The following is a 14,411-nucleotide window of genomic DNA, read 5'->3' as shown; positions in this document are numbered from 1 at the left end:
TGTTTACATCTGTTTCTCTTCAGTTTGATTTGTGGCTCATTAGCAAATGAAGGTTCTGTGAGCATTTCTTCCCTGAGCTTAACTCTATTCTATTCCCTATTTAGTACCTTTGAAAATAATGACTAGGTTCCCCCCCACCCCCCATCTTCTGAAGCGAACCAAACCTTCATTTTAAACTTAACTTGATAGGTTTCAGTCCATGGCGATTATCATTACTGAAGTTGTGCCACGTTTGACCAATGATAACTTCTCCAAGTTGGTTCTGGGTCTTACTGTTTTGATGCTGTTAGTCTTTGATCACTTTCTTGCCATCAGGTAGTACAAGATGTCTTAGGCTTTATTGTACATTTTCTGCACCAGATATGGAATCAGATATTTTTCTAAAAACCTCTAGTTTCTTTTAGTAAGAAATGTTATTTCCATCTAAAAGCAAGGTATGCTCACTGTTACTTGGTTGTTCATTGTTTCTAGTGCTCCCTGCCTTTTTATTTTTTAAAGCAAATTAATAATTACTTTTAAGAGAATAGGAAACAGTGCTACAATGACTTAAATCATTGGGCATATGCAAATTTCACATTTTTGGTAATAGTCATTAATCTCATCATTGCTCCTGCTCTTTTTCATGTTGGTTTAACATAAATTGCTAAGGCCAGAGTAGTACTACCAAAGAACATATTTAGCTTAATCTGAAGAAATTGGAGAAATAATGTGAATTATTTCTATTTTAATTTAAAAGTTAATTAAGCACTAAGGATTGAGTATTAGCTGTGTCTTTTGAGTAGTATTTGGTTCTTATGAAGCTTTAGGTTAATGATTCTTGATAGGGTACACCCTGTAGCAGCAGTGAACTTTAAAGGGAAAGTGAACCGTAACATCTTATGTTAAAATAACACTTTCTTTTGGTCCATAGCAATGCTAAAGTAGTCAAGCATCTTCTCTGAAATAAGAAATCATTTTCAGAGAAAAATGTCTTGCACTGCTGCTCTGTTTACTCATAAAATTGGAGGCAATGTTGAAATTATTTGAACTTCATCTGAAAATACATTGTTGTTCTAGTTGTTAAGCTCTGTTGAGTGGGTTCTGAGCCATAGCAACCGTGTGTAGGGTTTCCGTGGAGCAGCTGGTGTGTTTGAACCACTAACCCTGCATTTCAAACTGACTTTGCAGTTCAGTGCATTATTCTGAATCACCACACCAGGACTCCTGTTGTTACTGTTGTTGTTTAGTGCCATCAAGTCGGTTTTGACGCATAACAAACCTGTATAGGGTTTTGGAGGACTGGCTAATGAACTTGAACCTCTGACCTGGTAGTTCAAACTGATCTTGCAGGCCAGTGCATTAACCCACAGTACCACCAATTAAAGAGGAATATAATGATTTGAAAAAACACAACTATGAACTCATTGACTATATCTATCCTTTGAAAAACTTCTGAGGTATCCAAAAAGTTCTCTGAGTTCCTAAATTGTTGTATATATTAGTTTTCAACTAATTGGAAATAGATTACTGCCTATAATCTTGGACATCTGGCTATAGAGTTTGTCTGGGTTTGGAGAACTGAACTTCTAGTCTCTATCATCTGCCATAATGTCAGTAACCTTGTACAATAATGTAATTAGAAAATACAATATATATCTATCATGTTAGCAGCTATATCATTTATACAGTATATTATAGAATAACAGTTAGAAAGTACTACATCATACTGAGAGTCCCTATATCTGACAATAAATGAAATTAGTACCAGCAGTAATAGGCATAAAATGGTTGCACATAAATGCATGTTTCATATAAGTGTGAGTCTGTATGCATTTGCCTCAGAACAGTTAAACCACCAGTCATCCTTGTAATCGACTCCAACACATAGCAGCTCCATGTGTTTCACAGTAGAACTGTGCTTAATAAGATTCTCAAGGGAGGCTTTTTCAGCAGTAGATTTCCAGGCGTTTCATCCAAGGCACCTCTGGCTGGTCTTGAACCTCCAGCAGTGCTGTTAGCAGCTGAGTGTGTTATCCATTTGTACTATCTTTTGAGTCCAACAATTTGTTAGAGATTAGTGAAAAGTAATACTCACTGATTGGAATAAGACAAGTGGATTGATGTTGCAGAAATGGAAATAGATTCAGAAGAGTTTGGGTCTACTCCCATCTCTGTCTCTAGGAAATTCTATCTCATTGAGAATATTTCTTTAGCTGTAAAATAACCAGGGATAAGCAAGAACCTTCATCTTCAAGAGCCATGATCTCATGTTGTGTGGTAAGTAGCAATCACATCAACCTCTTCTTTTCTTCTCTGAGATTGTATTATATTATAAATAACAATTAAACCATCTTTATCTCCACTTTGGTTTGATTCATGACAAGTGAAACCATATTTCAAGAAATATCTTTTCTTTCTTTTTATTTTTTTTGTAGATGATGACAAGTTTATCCTAAAATGTATATGGAAGTACCCAAGACCATGTCTAACTCATGACAACTCTGTAGGACAAAGTAGAATATCCCATTGCGTTTCCAAGGCTATAATCTTTACAAAAGTAGACTGTCAAATCTTTCTCCTTTCTTTTTATTTTTAGACATAGTTTCTGTGAGCTTTTCCTTTCTGCTCATCATATGCCCTTGCCTCTGCCTTTCTTGTATCCCCTTTCCTCTCTTGGCTTATCAAGAAAAATTACATTTGGCTATTCTTGACATCTGGAGTCCTGTGTGGCACTGTGGGCTAATGCGTCAGACTGTGAAGTCATTTGAACTGCAAATTCGGTGGTTCAAGCTCACCAGTCGCTCCTTGGAAACCCTATACAGGGTTGCTATGGATCAGAATCGACTCAACGGCATTTAACAACGCAGTTCTTGTCATCATTGCTGATGTCTGATGGATCTTGGTTGAAAGCAGAGAATATCAGAAAGCTGTTGACCTGTGCTTTGTTGACTACGCAAAGGCTTTTGATTGTATGTATCATGACAAGCTATGGACAACATTGCGAAGTATGAGTATTCTGGAACACTTAATTGTGCTCATGAAGAATCTGTACATGGACCAAGAGGCAGTTGTTCAAACAGAACATGGGAACACTGAATGGTTTAAAATTAAGAAAGGTGTGTGACAGGGTTGTATTCTTTCACCATACTTATTCAACCTGTATGCTGAGCAAATAATCCAAGAAGCTGGGTTATATAAAGAAAAACATGGCATCAGGATTGGAGGAAGACTCATTAACAACCTGCAGTATGCAGATGATACAACTTTGTTTGCTGAAACTGAAGAGGACTTAAAATATTTACTGATGAAGACCAATGAGCACAGCCTTCGGTGTGGATTGCATCTCAATGTAAAGAAAACAAAAATCTTCACCACTGGACCAATAAACAACATTCTTATCAACAGAGAAAAGATTGAAGTTGTCAAGGACTTCATTCTTCTTGGCTCAACTATCAACACTCATGGAAGCAGCAGTCAAGAAATCAAACAACGTATTGCATTAGGCAAATCTGCTGCACAAGATCTTTTTAAAGTGTTGAAGAGCAAATATGTCAGCTTGAGAACTAAGGTGCACCTGACCCAAGCCATGATATTTTCAATAACCTCATATGCATGCAAAAGCTGGACAGTGAATAAGGAAGACCATAGAAGAATTGATGCTTTTGAGTAATGGTGTTGGAGGAGAATATTGAAAGTGTCATGGACTGCCAAAAGAACCAACAGATGTGTGTTGGAAGAAGTGCAACCAGAGTGCTCCTTGGAGGCCAGGATGGCCAAACTTTGTCTCTCATACTTTGGACATATTGTCAGGACGGACCAGTCTCTTGAGAAGGATATCATGTTTGGTAAGGTGGAGGGTCAGAGAAAAAGAGGAAGACCCCCAGTGAGATGGATGGGCAAAGTGGCAGCATCATTGCCCTCAAGTGTGACAACAATTGTGTGGTTGGTCTGGGACTGAGCAGTGTTTAATTCTGTTGTACATAGGGTTGCTGTGAGTCAGTACTGACTCGATGGCACCTAACAACAACAATAAGAATTCTTGACCCTTTTCCACGTTGTTATCAAAGCATTATGCTGTTATAATGGCTTTATATTTAAAGTGCCAGCAGCTTAAGATGATAGAACAATGACTGAAATGAGTAACATGGCATTTTGAAAGTGATTTATTTTTACCACCGCCAATGGAGGAAGAAGAGAGATTAGTATTTCATTAATCCTATGGTGAAAATTGAGAACATGAGAGAGACCTATTAAATCAAGCCTCTTGACTGAAGCTGCTTCTTCTGACCCTAAAAAATCTAGGATTAATGTCTTGTCCACTTTACCCTGTGTTTCATTTGTAATGCTTTCTGCCAAGTGTTCATTTGCTTTGTATTTTCCTTCTTGACTCTTTTACTTCATACTCCTCATTTACCAGAGCCAGCCATATCAGTAATTTATGAATTCCAGTTGCAGCTAAACTCTATGCTGTGTGGTCTTTGGATAAAATGTGTGGGGTTTCTCTTTCTATGGGGTAGATGCTTAAAAGGACCTGGTACTGTGGTAAAAAAGCAGAACTGTGTGAAGAAGCCAAAGTAGTGTTTTATTCAATTCTTTGTCTTCTTGTTTGATATTCAGAGTTCCAATATTATCATCTGTATGGGTTTCAGAGGGGTTTCCTGGCCTCTGCTGTAGAGGGACTGGATGGAGTGTATTACTAGAAAACCATCTTGTTTGGTTGGGTAGAGAGTGATGGAACCCTAGAGACAATGGCCTTTAGTCACCCTTCAGGCTTGACCCTGCACTTACCTCAGTGGCTCAGTTTTCAGCCAAACAATAAAGAGGTCTGTAAAGTGAGAAAAAACAAACAAACAAACAAACAAAAACACTTCTTAGAATAATTAAACATTTGAAATCAAAAGGGTAGCACTTGCCCAAGGAAAAAATTCAGAAGGTAGGAAGTGGTGGGAAAGAAGAATGAAAATGGGAAACTGGAAAAAAGTGGGATAAATGAACAACATGAAACTAAATGTGTATGAATTATTGAATGGAAAACTCATTTGTTCTGTAAATTTTCACCCAGTTCACAAGAAAATGTTAAAGAAAAAGAAAAAGAAGCCATAGCAGTGCTTGAGTTACTTCTGATCAAGAAAATCTTAAGCCTTCATCAGACCTTACCATAATACCGCAAATGTTCAAATAAATGGGGTACACTATCGTACCAATTGGGATACACAGAGAAACCAACTGGGGTACATTCTGGCACTCCAGCTTCGAGGAAGCAAATTAACCTCTTCATGGGGTATCTAGGAGCTGGTCTCTGGCATCTCCACTATTAGATCTTAGATGATCAGAGGTCAGGCAGGCAGACAGACCTCAGAGGGCACCAAAGAGACTAATTAGAAGAGCTCAAGGTACTCTGTCTAGATTTTGTGACCAAATTAGAAGAGATCATTGTAGCAAATTCCTTTAAAAAAAACCACACACACACACAAAATTTCTAAGTTTATAGTGTGGGGGATTTTTGGGGATTTTTAAGGATTGGATTTTTCCAAATCAGTCACAGTTTAGTTTAAGTGAATCAATAGCTTATCTTTGGAGAATTCCATACTCTTGGAAACATTTAAACTTTAGCATACTGTTGTTTCAATAGTATAAACTCTGACTTGGAAGGAAATGTTACCACCTGTGTGGCTTGATCTGTAATTTCAAAGTTTTTAGAAATAACAGCAGTTTATTCTTAGTTTAATTTTGATCTTTTCTTTCCTCAAAATGCTTGGAATACATATAACATTTTTAAAAAGTGTATTCAGTGTTTCATGATTTTTAAATTTTTATTTCAGAGAGGAAGAAGAGCCTGAAACTAGAATTGAGTCCTAGCAGTGCTTGCCTCCCACCTTGAGTTGAAGTTGTTCACTTAGTCATTTTCTGCTCCAGTTTCCTTATGTATCACATTAGCCTGAGGATGTCTCACTCTGAAATTGCAGTGAAAAGCCAATCAAATGAAATACTATAGGTGATAAACCAAATCCATTGCCCTCAAATTTAACGTTGTTGTTGTTGACTCATAGCAACCTTGTATAGGTCTTTGCAGGAGCGGCTGGTGATCCCACCCGCCTTGTGGTTAGCAGTTCAGTTCTTATTCAACTGCTGCACACCAGGTCTCATAGAACCCTATAGGACAGCTTAGAACTGCCCCAGAGTATTTCTATAGCTATAATAATTATGGAAACAGACTGCTGTATCTCTACCCAACAGAGCCAATGGGTGGGTTCAAACCACCAACCTTATTGGTAGCAGCTGAATGCTTAACCACTGTGCCCCCACTGTTGTTGTTGTTGTTATTAAGTGCTGTCGAGTCAGTTCCGACCCATAGCGACCCTGTATAGGGTTTCTGAGGAGAAGCTGGTGAGCTTGAACCACCGACCTTGGAGTTCAAATAGCTTTGCAGTCTGGCGCATTAACCCACAGCACCACACCAGGACCCCACTGTGCCACTAGGTGTCCTGAATTCATGCATATGTGATGGTTCTTGACAATTTAAAAACAAAAGACAAAAGAATTCCATAAAAATAAATGTAAGCTTTTCCCACCCTGTTTTATTTATCAAAACCCATTTATGATATACTTGAATTTATTTGAACTTTTAAAACTGGTACTATTTCCTGATATCTCAAAATTAATTTACTAATGTATTATCAAGTGAAGAATGAAAATATAACTTGTTTTCACTGACAAGCTGAAAATGCTGACAATTTTTATATGTGTTTGAGATCTCTGTTTAATTTAATATTTTAAATTTTAATGATTTAAATCCCAGTGATTAATTTAATGAAGTATTGATAAAAGGCACAAATAATGGACAATTTACTATTATATACAAATAAAGTGAACTAGACTGGATATAAACATCTGAAAATGGGCAGGCAAATTAATGACTTGTTCTCTTTCCACAAAATATATGACATCTTTCCACATATTCATAGAACACAGAATTAATGATTATTTTCTAATCTATTCAAGGAACATATAAAATCAATAACACGAAATGATATATATAATTCATATAGCAGTCTGTCCTAACATCTAGTTAGTTATTCCAGGTCATTTCTCATTTATGTATTCTAAGTCTGGGAAACACTGTGGCTTCATAGGATTGGCATTGGACTTCAAACCGCAAAGTCAATGGTTCAAACCCACCAGTCACTCCATGGGAAAAAGATGAGGCTTTCTGCTCCTGCAAGAATATGTTGTTGTTGTTGTTAAGTACCATCGAGTCAGTTCCAACTCACAGTGACCATGCACAGGGTTTCCAAGGCTGTAAATCTTCACAGGAGCAGAACTCCTCATCTTTCTCCCACGGAACCACTGGTAGTTTTGAATTGCTAACCTTGAGATTGGCAGCGCGACTCATAACCACTGCTCTACCAGATGGAAATCCTATATGGGGTTGCTATGAGTGTGAATCCACTTGACAGCACTAAACAACAACTACAAATACTAAATCTACTTAAAAGATAAACTGTGGGCTTGGAAAAAATTAATATTTGTTCCAAAGAATAAAGATTGCCAAGCTAATAAAATCACAAGTACCCACTTAATATGTAAATACCTAAGGTTTGGGTTTGTTCACTACTATTCCTGATTCTTTTTCCTCATGCTTATTCTCTATGCCTCCTGATTTTTCTTTCAACCTCTCTTCCTTTTTGCCTCTAGGGAGAAGCCTCCAGTGGGGGACACTCACTGAAAAGCTACATGGAAGAAGTGAGTTCAGAGTTGGCCTAGCAACAGTGTTTGTTATAAAGGATGAAACACTCACTTTGGGTTTCTGCAACTACCTGCAGAGTTTCCAGTCTTTATATGTTCTCTGGCCATGCTCACACAATATAATAAATAATGCATTACCAAAGAATTCTTTAATCTCACCGATGTTGTTGTTAAGTACCATGAAGTCGGTTCCGACTCATAGTGACCCTGCACTGGGTTTCCGAGGCTGCAAATCTTTTATGGGAGCAGAAAACCTCATCATTCTCCTGAAGATCAGCTAGTAGTTTTGAACTGCCAACCTTGAGGCTAGCAGCCCAGTACGTAACTACTACATTGCCAGAGCTCCTTAAACTCACTGATAGGGACATACTATTATCATAAAAATGAAGGTGAAACAATAGAATCCTGGTCCTTGCATATACATTCAGTCACAAACAGTTTTGGAGATCTTAATAAATACTGGTCACATACTTTCTTTTTAGCATACTGATACAAAACATAAGACATGATTACTATCCTTATGGAAAAAAACAATGTATACTAGAATGACATTTATCCATGTGATAAATACTTGGAGAAATTATTTACAGCCATTATATAAGTTGTCATAACAATGAAAACATTTGGTAGGTTATTGTGAGAAAAAACAAAACAAAAACAAAACCCTAAAATTTAAGACTCCTTGACTAATTTTGAGATCTGCAAGGATGGTCTATATCACAGGGTGTGTTTTTGGACTGTCTGCAGGCTGCATTTGGGGCTTCTCATGAGTAGTAGATAGAGCTCATGAAACTCGATCTACGGCCAAACCACAATGGTCACTAAATTAGGCATCTGGATCTATTGCAGGTGAAGCAATCTAGGGAAGCAATTTGGTGGTGATGTCACAAATGTACCAAATACTTGGGTTGGATCTTTCTATTCAGCAAGGCAGAATCCTTTTCTATTTCATATTTGCATACCTGAATCAAACTTTTAAAAATTATTGGGTAGTATACTCAGTGTCCATATAATAGATACATTTTTCAGAACAGTAAACTGGTGCTTAAATGTGCATTTGCTTTCAAATGTTACTTGGAGGAGAAAATCAAAGTACTTAATATCACATCTTTGGTTTGCACACCTGTTTGGAAGCGGTGAAAGACTTGCCAAAGATCCATTGGGAAGAGGTGACAAAAGGAAGAAAGGAAAAACTAGGCTGATGCTCAAGTTAAAAAAAAAAGTAAAAAATTAGAAACAAAAGTTGAAGGGCTGAGGCACCAACTGTAAATTTCCAATTTAGTTAATTTGATGCAGACAGTCACTAGAAAATACTAACTCCTCACTTATAGTTGTTGTTGTTTAGTGCTATCGAGTCAACACTGACTCATAGTGACCCTATCTATGCACAACAGAACAAAACACTGCCAAGTCCTGGGCCAACCTCACAATTGTTGCCACGCTTGAGCCCATTAATGCTGCCACTTTGCCAGTCCATCTCACTGAGGGTCTTCCTCTTTTTCTCTGACCCTCCTCCTTCTCCAGTGACTGATCCCTCCTGACAATATGTCCAAAGTATGAGAGACAAAGTTTGGCCATCCTGGCCTCCAAGGAGCACTCTGACTGCGCTTCTTCCAACACAGATCTGTTTGTTCTTTTGGCAGCCCATGGCACTTTCAATATTCTCCTCCAACACCATAACTCAGATGCACCAATTCTTCTATAATCTTCCTTATTCACTGTCCGGCTTTCAACTTTCACATGCATATGAAGTTATTGAAAATACCTCACTTATAGACCGTCTCATTATCTGACATTTCACATTGATGGCAGCTTTGAATATATTCTCATGTGGTGTCTCCAATGGGCTGGGCCCCACCTGGAGCCATGACTGGGATGTGTTCTGAGAGCCACCTTGACCTATATACCAGAGACCCCAGCAATGACCAGACTACACAGATAGGGACTGGGGAGGCTGGGTGAAGGCCTGAGTATGCCAGGGAGGTTGATGGAGGGTGGTGAGAATGGAGCTGCATGGGGCAGTGGGGCCAGGGAAGATGGAGGAAAATCTAGACCTCCATTTAAGGCAGGTGGTGGGAGGTAGGCAACACTCAATCCCATAGATTCTGCATTGGTGTGTAAGGTGTGATGGGGAAAGGGCACCCAATGCACTATGAGCATCCCAAGACATGCGGAGAGCATCAGATGGGTGGTGAGTAATGGGGGTGGGGAGGCACAAGGGCCAAAGGTTGGGTGTGGCCACCGACTCTTCCTTAGCACTGATTTCACATAATGGCCTGGTCCTTGGGACCTAGCCATGTCAATAAATGAAGAGTGGGTATAATAGAATTAAAGAAATGTGTCACTCAAGTGAATAAGACACTATTTCTAAGGTATACACCAGTAGAAAGGAGCTCTGGTAGTGTAGTGGTTATGAATGGGGCTGCTATCCTCAAGGTCAGCAGTTCAAAACTACCAGCTGATCCGCAGGAGAAAGATGAGGCTTTCTCCTCCTGTAAAGATTTGCAGCCTTGGAAACCCTGTGCAGGGTCCCTATGAGTCGGAATCGACTCCACGGTACTTAACAACAACAACACACCAGTAGAATCTCCCTTTAGGATTTGGTAGTTTCTCCAAGCTCTTGTCTCAGTGTTCCCCAAGTAGTGGTGGGACTGGAGGTGGAACCACGTGTACTCAGAGTTCCCTGATGCCTCCATGAATGTTTCTGGCATAGGTCTAGCATGGGAGGAAGAGGGGCACTGAGGTGCTTTTACAGGAAATGGGCCGCATACAGATTATAGAACTTTTAGAATAAGTCTTATTCTAATTTACACTTCATATCAAAGGAAAATGATCCTTATTCTCCCCCTCATTACGAATGCGCCATCTAAATGCATGTTGCACACAGATGTAAATGTTTAACGTGACAAGATGTTCCAAGATCTCGTGAAGCACAAAATGTGCTTCAAGGGCCATGTTGCTCAGAATGAGGTCCTCAGAACAGCAGCATTGCATTGCCTAAGCAGTCCTGGTAGGCACGGTAGGATAACCACTAGACTGCGAACTGAAAAGTTGTAGGCTCAAACCCACCAGCTGCTCCTTGGAAATCCTATCTAGGGTCTCTGTGAATTGAAGCTGAATTGACAGAAAATAGCAACAACAGTAGGGTTTAGGAATGCAGAGTCTCAGGCCTCACCTCAAAAATCTATTTTGAAGCATTTTTTGATTGATTGATTGAAGAAAATCTCTTAATTTTATAAGACTCATTACTGAGCTTCAGATAGAATGTTAGAAGTATGTGTGAACTGCTCAAAGTAAGCCTTACTTTTCTTAGAAGTTCAATCTCATACCATGTTTCCATCTGATATTGGTTAATATTTAGGTTTTAGCTCTTTTTTTAAAAAAACAAACAAATAATGCACAGGGAATTAAAGCACAGGTAAACGTTTTTCTAAGGAGCTCTGGTAATGTAGTGGTTATGAGTCAGGCTGCTAACTTCAAGATCAGCAGTTTGAAACCACTAGGCATTGTATGGGAGAAAGATGAGATATTTTGCTCCCGTAAATATTTACAGCCTCTGAAACCCAGTGCAGGATCCCCATGAGTCAGAATCGGCTCCATGGCACAAAACCACCACCTAACATCTTTCTGGTATTCTCTGTTTTCAGCTAAGGTCCATCTTAGGTCAGAAATGATATCCCTTGTCCCACATCCCCATCTGAATCAGATCTGAACCTCTGGCAGCTAAGCAATCCTATGGTCTCCTCTAAAAGTAAAGATAGAATGAAATTTCTGAATTTACTAATTTTTTTTCCAGAATAGGTTTTGTATATTTGGCCAAATAAGAAATGAAATATCTATGATTGTCTACCTTTTCTAAAAAGACTCCTGGTGGTGCAGCAGTTAAGCACTTGGTTGCTAACAGTAATGTTGGTGGTTCAAATCCACCAGCAGCTTGGCAGAAGAAACAAACAATCACTTCCCAACCCTCCCCCCCAAAAAAAACAACCCAAATAAATTGCCATCTAGTTAATTCTGACTTATAGCGACCCTCTGAATATAGGGTTTCTGAGACTGCAAATCTTGATGGGAGCAGAAAACCTCATCTTTTTCCTTCTGAGCAGCTGGTCATTTTGAATTTCTGTCCTTGTGGTTAGCAGGCTGGTGTTTATCCTACAGTGCCACCAGGGCAGGATAAAAGAGTTTGCAATTTACTCCAGTAAAGATTACAGCTTTGGAATCCCAAGTGAGCAGTTCTACTTGGTCTTACAGGGTGTCTATGAGTTAGAATCAACTCATTGACACACAAAAATAACAATTGCTTCTAATCCTGAAAACATTTCTGATAGTTATAGAAATTACATGTTTGTTATGCATAAGACACTTGATAACTCAAAATAGGAATAAAAAATTCACATAATGGAAATTTTTGTTTTTAGGCTTGTAATACGGATCTTCATTCAAATATTGCAATTTAAAACAATTTCTCAAATATCAAGTATTTCCAGAGCTCCAGTTCGATACATTTTGTAGAAAACCAAATTATTATGCATTGAATTGTGTTCACCCCAAAGGAAGTGTTGAATCTTAACTCCCAGTATTTGTGAATAGGACCTTGTTTGAAAATTGGTTCTTTGATGCTGTCAGCCATTAAGATAATGTAAGATTCTGGAATAGAGTTTTTATAAAGAACACCACTGGAATGTTGACATTATATCTACACAACAGGGAACACCAGGGGTATTAGAAACAGAGAGAGAAAACAAATATGTTCCCTAGGAACTCTGGTAGCGTAGTGGTTACAAATCGGGCTGTGAACCTCAAGGCCAGCAGTTCGAAACTACCAGTTGTGCCGTAGGAGAAAAGATGAGGCTTTCTGCTCCCATAAAGATTTATAGCCTTGGAAACCCTATACAGGGTCACTATTAGTCAAAACCTACTTCCCGGCATATAACCAACCAACCAGGAGCCTTTGGAGAAAACATGATCTTATTTAGACCTTGAATCCAGACTGTTAGCCTCTACAACTGCAAACCAATATATTTCTGTTATTTAAAATCATCTGGTATCATGGTGTAGGATAAGCATTGGACTGGTAACCTGAAGGTTGGCAGTTCAAACCCACCAGTCACTCTCAGAAACTCTATACACTGTCAGTATGAGTCAGAACCTACTTGAAGGCACTTAGTTAGCAATAACAACAATGCTGTTGTTGAGGACTGTTGAGTCCATTCTGACTCAGCAACCCCGAATTGAGTTCCCCAGGAGGCACTGTGAGTTAGAACCGTCAATCTTGCTCACCAGTTGCTCCTCGGAAACCCCATACAGGGTCCCTGTGAGTCGGAATCAACTACATGGCACTTAACAACAACAAATATCCTTCTAGCATCTTAGTATTCTTATCTATAAAGTGAGTTTGAATGATAATGGTATTTACGTCATAGGATTATGATGAAGTTTAATGAAAGCACTTAATACAGTTTCCGGCCCCTAGAAGGATCTCTGTTTTTGCTGACTATATAATTGTTTATTATTATTAAAAGTGATATAAGATTAATGTAATTAGTCGATGGTGTTTTTTGCTGTTGTTAGTGTCTATGGTATCAGCCACGTCGACTCATGAGATCCTCGTGTGTTACGGAATAGAACTATTCTGTTGGGTTTTTGTGACTGTAAACTTTATGGAGTCCTGGTGTGGCACTGTAGGATAACTCTTTGGACTCTAAGGTCAGTTTGAACTACAAGGTTGGTGGTTCAATCCCACCAGCCATTCTTCAGAAACCCTATACAGGGTCACTGTGAGTTGGAACCAACTTGATGACCCTTAACAACAACAACAACAACAAAATTTCATTAAAGGTAACTAATGGGCATTTTCTTCTATAAAGCCTCTGAGTGGGTCATACCTACCTACCTTACAGCTAGCAGTCTGTCACATATTGCCTGCATCAGTCATCCTCCCTAAGAATGTCTTAGACATATTGATCTAAGTGGTTTTAGTCGTGTTATCATGCTCTCCATTGCTGCTTTAATGTCAGACTGGGAAAGGGAGATCCACATAAGACTTGTTACTCATAGTGATTCCAAACAGCAATACTGATTTACCCTGTAATCGTTAGTGAAATAAGTTAGTTTCAGTACTTAAGCTTAAGGTGTCACAAAGTAAAATGGTTGAGAAGCTACTAAGAACTAAAGATTGAAGTGAATGATTTGTATAGTTTTATTAGAGAAGTTGGGAACAGTTCCTCAGAACTTTACAAAGAGAGTTGGTGAAGATCAGAGAACTGGGGATGAGAAGTAATTCTGTGTATCCAGTGGTAGATAGCTTTACAGTCTCCCAGGCTGTCAGACAGGAAAGCAGCTTACAACACAGGCAGGACTTTTTTGAAGCTGTTGAAGTTGGTTTTGCCGGTGAAACCATCTGAAGTGAAAAGGGGCTAGATTCAATGTGACAAACCTCTTAGAATCTGCCACATTTTGACAAATCTGCCTTGCTTCTCCTGTGCTGTGTTCTGTGATCACTAGGGTAATGAAGCTATAACTGAATCAGATGGAGAGTGTAAGACATCATCCCTATAATAAATCAGAGAAAAGTGACTTTTTATCATCTTTAGGAAGTACTTAATAAATAAAATCACTATTAATTTACTAACAGTTTCATTATACTTAGGAACTCAGGAAATGGGATTTTTTTAAAAGAAAATCTT

The 14,411-nt window shown here is 38.7% G+C and overlaps 1 pseudogene; it reads left to right on the top strand.

Annotated features, from left to right (window-relative positions):
* The window catches only part of LOC102830445, a 265,297-nt pseudogene that overhangs the window by 187,994 nt on the left and 62,892 nt on the right, over positions 1-14,411 (top strand).

This window comes from Chrysochloris asiatica, unplaced genomic scaffold (genome assembly GCF_000296735.1).
Source record: "Chrysochloris asiatica unplaced genomic scaffold, ChrAsi1.0 scaffold00036, whole genome shotgun sequence".
Classification (NCBI taxonomy): domain Eukaryota; kingdom Metazoa; phylum Chordata; class Mammalia; order Afrosoricida; family Chrysochloridae; genus Chrysochloris; species Chrysochloris asiatica.
Note: the sequence above shows the minus strand (reverse complement) of the source record. Positions and strands in the feature narration are given on the sequence as shown.